The sequence below is a fragment of the Thermobia domestica genome, chromosome 8 (assembly GCF_964235325.1).
Source record: "Thermobia domestica chromosome 8, izTheDome1.hap1.1, whole genome shotgun sequence".
Classification (NCBI taxonomy): Eukaryota; Metazoa; Arthropoda; class Insecta; order Zygentoma; family Lepismatidae; genus Thermobia; species Thermobia domestica.
Genome location: NC_137461.1, coordinates 286,447,559 through 286,455,050, shown reverse-complemented (window position 1 = coordinate 286,455,050; position 7,492 = coordinate 286,447,559). Strand labels below are relative to the sequence as shown.

General features: G+C 39.2%; 1 long non-coding RNA gene across 1 annotated transcript in view; it reads left to right on the top strand.

The window, feature by feature from the left end:
* The first annotated feature begins 795 nt into the window (after positions 1-795).
* LOC145693671 (uncharacterized) overlaps positions 796-7,492 on the top strand; it is a 46,047-nt gene continuing 39,350 nt past the window's right edge. Inside the window, exon 1 of the long non-coding RNA XR_014132815.1 lies at positions 796-1,046. This is a non-coding gene — a long non-coding RNA (uncharacterized LOC145693671). The remainder of the gene's footprint in view (positions 1,047-7,492) is intronic.

Sequence of the window (7,492 nt, the reverse complement as noted above, 5' to 3'; positions counted from 1 at the left end):
CGGATTGCCGGCGCCGGACACCGGCGTCTTTCCGCTCGATTTTCGACCGCGACGAGCAAAAAGAGATTCGTTCACCAACAGAAAACAAAGAGAGTTAGAAGGTAATTTGTTGCTTTAAAATACGAATTAGGGCTTATATTTCCCTCGTATAAAGCTTTCTCGAAACAGTCGGCAGACAGTCGGACGACGACTGCAAAAAGAGACTGCCGGCAATTTCTTGAAAAGTGACGTCGGCACGACGTCGGCGAAAGTTACAATAACGCGTACCAGCGGCAAAGAGTCGAATTTTGGAAAATGAATAGAGCCTGTATCTTCTTTAATGATGAAGTAAAAATTGAAACTGTCCGAAGGTTTTTCTTGTGGGTGGGCACTAATTCCATAAAATATGTCTTATGAAAACGGAGTCGGCAGAAAGTCGGCATACAGCGGACGGAACGACGGCGTCAAAGGATGGTTGTAAAGACGTCGAAACGTTGACGGCGTGCCGACCACGAAAAAGGTAAATGCATGAAAAGAAATGTAGTAAAGGGACTGCACGTAAAGGGTATATGAGAAGTAAATACTTAAAATAAATTACAAGTACGAGAGGATCCTTGACAAACATTTTGCGAGGAGACGGCAAACAGCGGACGGCGACCGCGGCAAATATTGTCGGAAAGACGCCGAAACGTTGGCGGCGTGCCGACAAGTAAAGGAGCCGAAAGAAGGTCGGCAAACAGCGGATGGACCGACCTTGAAAAGATGCTCGGACAGGCGCCGAGCCGCCTTTGCCGCTGAAGAGCCTGATTGCAGAAATCGTAGTCTGGTTGCGCTGCCTGTATGTTCGGTTCGCGTTCTTCATTTGTCACATGGTGATGCAGTGTGGGCCAGAGTTCAAACATAAAGTTCGTTGGGGTTGAGTTTCCAAATGGCGATAAAATGTTTATAAATATAAATATATTGCGTTAAAATATAAATCAGGCTGCAACAGTTCCCGAAGGAGCAGGACGCTCATCGTTTTATGGAAAATTCATTGAGTATTAAGTGGAGAGAGCAATATACATTTGGTGAGTTAATTTAATATTATGCATATACATTTCAAATTGTCATGAATTTTATATGTTGTGTTACATATGTTAATTGTTGCTGCGCATGAAAAAGATTCGGTTATAGTATGTTCCCGCGCACTGGCGTCTCTGGCATATAAAATTTTTGGGGGGCGGGTATCAAAGAAAGTAATTTAAATGGTACTACCTAGCCCAACCTGTGTATTAACTTCGATTCTATTAGTTGCCTTGCTGCTTACCTTCACGAACCCCCTAAGGTATATCGGCAAGTCATTACTTTAGGCAAGGCAGTGACAATAACCAAGTCATCTGAACTGGTTCCCGCAATTATAGTTACAGTTCCCAAAAAGGAAAGACAGAAAACAACGTGCCCTGCGGGGCTCTAACCCGCCTTCACTCGCTAACGCTCGTTCGGCAATACTATGTACTGACAGGATATCATTGCCTTGCCCAAAGTAAAGAGTTACCGGTATATCAAGAACTCGCTTACAATTGTAGGGTCCGCGCTGGCTCAGTGGTAGAACGTTCACCTCTGGTACTTGGGGTCCCGGGTTCGATCCCAGCCATCGCCATGTGAACTTTGTGATGGACAAACACTGTCTGCGTGGGTTTCCTCGGGGTTCTCCTGTTTATTTACACTTTCTCCATTCCACCATTTCATTCATTACTCATCATCACCGTCTTCTTTAGCCTAACCGGCATAACCGTTGGACAAAAAACTTAAAGGTTTCACTTAATTTTTATTTACAAAACGAGGGACAGTTAAGAAACTGTAGTACATTATTTTCTTCTTGAAATTGCAAAAGTTTACATGTCTTAGTTTTTAAGATAAGTGTCTTCTAACTCAACGCCAATGTATTTCTGCACAGTGTACGAAAGCTGTATTTTATGTTTACAACTGAAGCGTTACTAGTATGAAACCATAAAAAGTGATATTGAAAAATGTATGATTACCAAAGCCCATATGTTTTCACTACCATCGCTTACGCGTATACCCACCGTCGCTGACGCACTTGTTCCCTTCGGACACACCCCCGCGCTGCCGCGCGGGCCCATCAGCGTTGCCCTGCTCTGACTCAGTTATATAGAATTCGTGCTCTTTAGTGGCCAACTAGCACCAGGGGCGAATCCAGGGGGAGGGATCGGGGCGATTGCCCCTCCCAAACAGAAATCCTTCTTACTTTATATATAAATAAAACCCATTCCAGAGTTTCGAGTATTTAAAAGTAGCTCAAAGTAGTAGTATTACAACCTACCTCCCCCCCAGAAATCCGTCCTGGATCTGCCCCTGACTAGCACAGGTTCGTTCGTGTTTTTGCACTGTAGTTTTTATGCCCCTAAGCTAATGTAAAGTAATCGAACGTAACTTAATCTAATCCAACCAAATATAACCGATCGGAGTACGTTTTGGTACTTTTTTTTTTTCGATTTTCAAATTGGTTCTGCGATGCAACAGTAAATTCCTAAATTAGGTTAGGTTAGATTAAATAATTTTTAGATTAAGTGCTCTGACGTACTACTAGAGATGTTAACTTGATTTTGTCTTTTGTGAATAGTTGTTGCATAATAGAGTGAGAAAGTGACCCGCAACCTTTTCTTATGGCTAAAATACTTAATAAAGCGAGGTGGTATACAGGCTGCACTCTTATAATACAATCAAAGGAACGCTATTTCCAAGCAGAAATCCTACTCCAGGGGAAAACGTCAGCGCGGTGAGTGGTACACTGAGAAAATTAATCGGTAACCAACTGGAGGTTAAAGGATAACATGGCTGCTAGAAGCAGTTAATAATTTTATCTATGCCAGGTGTGATATTTTCATGTCGCCCAGTGGAAATATTTTAGAAGCAATAAGAAGGAAATTGGTGAAATAATGAAAAGTTTTCATCAATTATTCCGGGTGGTGCGCCGAAAATAAACCTGAACGAACACAAATTCGGATTTGTACATAAGTTTTAAGCCGAAATACCAAAAAGCAAGATAATTATCTTAGAGAAACGTGGACAATTTCTCATAATGCTTGTGCCATGACAAGGTTTGTGTTCCTTTAGTATTCTCTAGTATTTAGTGTATCTTTAGTAACCTAATAAGATCCACTGGATTATATACTGCAGGACTTGTTTCACATGTGAGCGAAAACTTCCAATTAAAAAAAAAAAAAAAAAGGAGAAATGAGGTAGTGGTTAAACGCTCTTGTGTACAGGTTTACTTGTGGCGCAATACTAAAAAAAAAAAAAAAAAAAAAAATGAAAAATTATAATTCTTTCACCAGTTTCTTTTTTATTGTCCCCTAGTCGGTTTCAAATGGGCGGAATATATTTTACTTGGCATAAATAAAATTCAAGGGGACCTCTAGAAGTAATTGTTGAAAAATTATAATTCTTTTACGATTTGCGTATAAATAAGGCTTCCAGATGTCTAGCATAAAAACAGCGCAAAAAAGCACAAAACAATCTGTGCTGGGTGGCCACTAAATAGCACGAATGCTATCGAACCGAGTCAGATAGGGCGACGCTGGTGGGCCCGCGCGGGAATACGTCCTAAGGGAGCAGGCACGTCTGCGATAGTGTGTATGCGGAGAAGTGAGGGTAGTGGAAGGAAGTGCGTTTTGAGAATAATACAAGTTTCAACAACACTTGTTGTTGTTTCATACTAGTAACTCTCCACTTGTAAACAAAATACAGGTTCTGCACACTGTGCAGAAATATGATGCCGGTGTACACGGTGCAGAAATAAGCCGCCCGTGGAAAATAACATCTACTAGAGCCATTTTTCATATGCACTCATTTGTTTTATTCGTCGTAAAGCACTTGTAATGGTTTAACATTAGTAAACGTAAGATACAGTTGTATTACATTGTATGTAATTAAGTTACCTGTAGAAATTCGTTCCTTATAAACATGTCTTTTCATGGAAAGTATTGAATTTTACCTGTAAATCTTCCAAAATGTAGTGCACCAAAACTACACCTGCACCAGACTGTCTTATTTTGATTTTTTGCTGGCCGCGGTGGCTCAGTGGTAGAGCGTTCATCTCTGGTGCATGGGATTCCTGGTTCAAACCCTGCTCCTGTCAAGTGAACTTTGTGGTGGACAAACACCGTGTGCGTGGGTTTTCTCGGGATTCTCCCGTTTCCTCCCACTTTCTTCATTCCACCATTTTCATTCATCTCTCATCATCACCATCTCCTTTAGCCTAACCGGCATAACCGTGGGACGTAAAACTCAAATATTTCATTTTCATTTTCCGAGTGTTAACCCTTCCTCCTGACACTGTTTCACGATGTGTAGGTACAAAACCTTGGACATCGGAAGTTTGAAAAAATTTAACAATTTAACATTAACATCTGTAGAAAACCATTAGCGACTACTATTAAAACTTTTTTGAGGAGGAAAGCTCATCATGAACGAGGGTTTGAAAAAACCCGGGCTTTTTTGAAAAAGCCAAACCCACCTGGGCCCATTTTTTCGGGTTTTTTCGAGTTTAATTGGGTTTTTTCGGGTTTAATTGTTTTTTTTCGAAATATTTCAATGTCTTTGGGGTAAAAGTGTTAAAATGTGATTTATATTTCAATATTGTCATTGTCACAACTTGCAACAATTGTCTACTCACTGCCGTTTTGAAAAAATGGCCGCCATTTTGATTTTTTTTTTTTTACATTGGACCGCCGAGAAAAACTACACAGCAAATTTACCATATCTTGTGCTTCTACCGTCAAAATTTCAACTTAAAAGACTGAAAATTGCGCTTCGTAGCGTAGATACTCGTTCATTTGACAAAATGGCCGCCATTTTGATATATTACGTTGGTATGCCGCCAAAATCTAAACAGGGAATTTAGAGTGTCTCGTGCTTGTACTCTGAAAATTTTAACTTAAAAGGCCGAAAGTTGAGTTGATTTTGTGTTTAACGTCCCTTTCAGCAGCGAGGCTATATAAGACGGGACCTACTGATTAAAGTAGAATCCGAACCACGTGAGCTCTCTCCGGGAAGCAAACCCGGGTCACCCACGCCCAGCCATAAAGGAGCTCGGCAGACAAACGAACAAATGTAAAGTTATAGTTTTGTGATATTTTTTTTATAGCGTTTCTCAAAGCGTTCATTCGATTGAATTCTTATTACAGATGGTTTGTGTTTTAGATATGTTACTCAAATTGACTCCTAGGAGAACATAAAATGTATTTGTTTTGAAACTTTTATCCTTTTTGCTCACCTGATCGATTTTACCTGTAGTTTATTTAAGTATATGTGCATTTTATTTGCTCCATTAACAAGGTTTTATTTTAAGATGTAATATTTTGTATTCAGCCGAATACAAAATTCTCAATTGCCAATACAATAGTGTCGCAAAACCCTGACGCGTATCGAAGTTCTATTTCAAAGTAATATAATGCTATCTTCACTAAATATAATATTCTATTTTAATACATCTTTTTGTCTGGTGAGGGACTTAGGGATTTATTGTTTAACTTTCAGCTTCAAGGTAATGTTTCAAAGATTTCTCAAGAAACTCAAATTCCTACCATTGGATATACGGCAGGATTTCTTTTCTTTTCTGATTCTCGTTTGGGGTGGCGACCGTACTGTTGTAATAAAGATTAACCTTTTGTCACTCGCGCCAAATTTAGTAACATAACTACTCGCGCGTTTGCTTTTTTCCAACATTGACATTTTGAGATACAAACAATATATTTAGTAAACTTATTTGAAGTAATGCATGCAATTGTTGAGTAAATACTTAGGATATTTGAAATTGTTGCTATAGTGCTGTCAAAATGTCTTGATCCGTGGCAAAAATGCGAACTAAAGTTCAAACCATCGACACATCCACGCGTTGAGCCAATAAGGGTTCAGCTGTTGCTAAACGAGAGAGCCTTGGCGAAAGGGAGTGAATTCCTTCAGCCGATAGCAACGCTTGGAACAGAAAACTAGGTGTCAAGTCAGTGTGTTTTATCTATAGCTTGTCAATATCTCTTCTCTGAGATCGGCTTTCGAAATCATCGAATCTTATGCCCTGAGTAGCAGTAAAAAGCTCGTGTAACTCATTGCTGCTCTTACGATTAGAATTCCTGTTCCGTCACATGTCCACAGTGATCGTACATCATCACGTGCTCCTTTCTTTTGGGAATCAAATAAAGACGTCGAAATAAAGTCATTATTTTTGCTCTTGAAGTTGCTGTACAGTTGCAGTGCGTTCTTCGCCGAAACTTGTTCGTAATTTATCCAAATAATTGTTAGTACATTTTACAATTTCATCAATCACGGCTATATCGATAAATTTCGAAAAAAAAAAAAAAAAACTGTTTACTCAGTGATACCCTTAGCAGTAAACTTCTGTTCTAGCATCTTTTTCACAATGTTTTTACACTTTGTCTTTGCTGATGCTGCCAGTTACTATTTACAGTTTGTTTTCCTGTCTTTCCCAATGAAACAATATTTTCACTGTAACTGTAATTCACATCCATATCGTTTGCATCTGAATCTGCATCTACACTGTTCTTATCTGCTTCACTATCATGATCAATATCATCTTCATTCACTTTTTCATTACTTCAATTCGCATCACTTTCAGCAGCCACTAATTTTCGATAGTTAACATCAGACTCATCACTAATATTGTCAAGCCACTTCTCTATCTCACTTCTATTCAAGAAGCGAGACGTTGCTTAGAAAAACAAAACTTCACTCATAAACAATAATTATCACATTAACGATCGCGCGTTGGAAAATTTCAAACTCCATAAAAATATATGTTTGCTAGTGTTATCACGGAACTACTCGCGCGCTTGAAAAAAGCAAACGCAGACGAAACTATTTCCTCAACCTGTACTGGAAGCTACTACAATTGCAGCACGTCAGCGAGCTTTAGGGTGAAAGAGGGGAAGGAGCCACTTGAGGAATAGCAGTGAGGGTGACTCCGCTAATGCGACCCCATTCGTAAAAATCATTAGTTTTTACTCACCTGTTTGCTTTTTTCCAACAGCGCAAGTGACAAAAGGTTAAGTAAAAGTTAACTGTTTCGACGTAATTGAATTCTTCATCAGTGACTATAGTTTTCATTACTCTTACAGGTTTTCTAGTAACGTATAGCGTCTAACATATAGCGTTGAAGCCGGTTCATTGCAACAAGGTCTATTACACTGTGTAGTTTGGTTTGGTTTTGGTGTGATGAAGTATATTTTCGATTGTAATAAATATACGTGATGTGCCAACGCCGTACACATTGAAGAGTATATTTTACAAAGCATTATATTTGTTCTATTTTAGATAGTTCATTTATTTCTGGAAGCAAGGGGAAATGTTGCTCAAGAAATACAGAAGTGTTGCAATGGAAGAAGACCCACAGAGAGCAGTAGCGTAGCCAGGATGTGTGTTTGGTGGGGCAAGTGCTGTTATAGGTACATATGGAACAATTCCAAACAAAAAATATATAAACACAAAAATATCT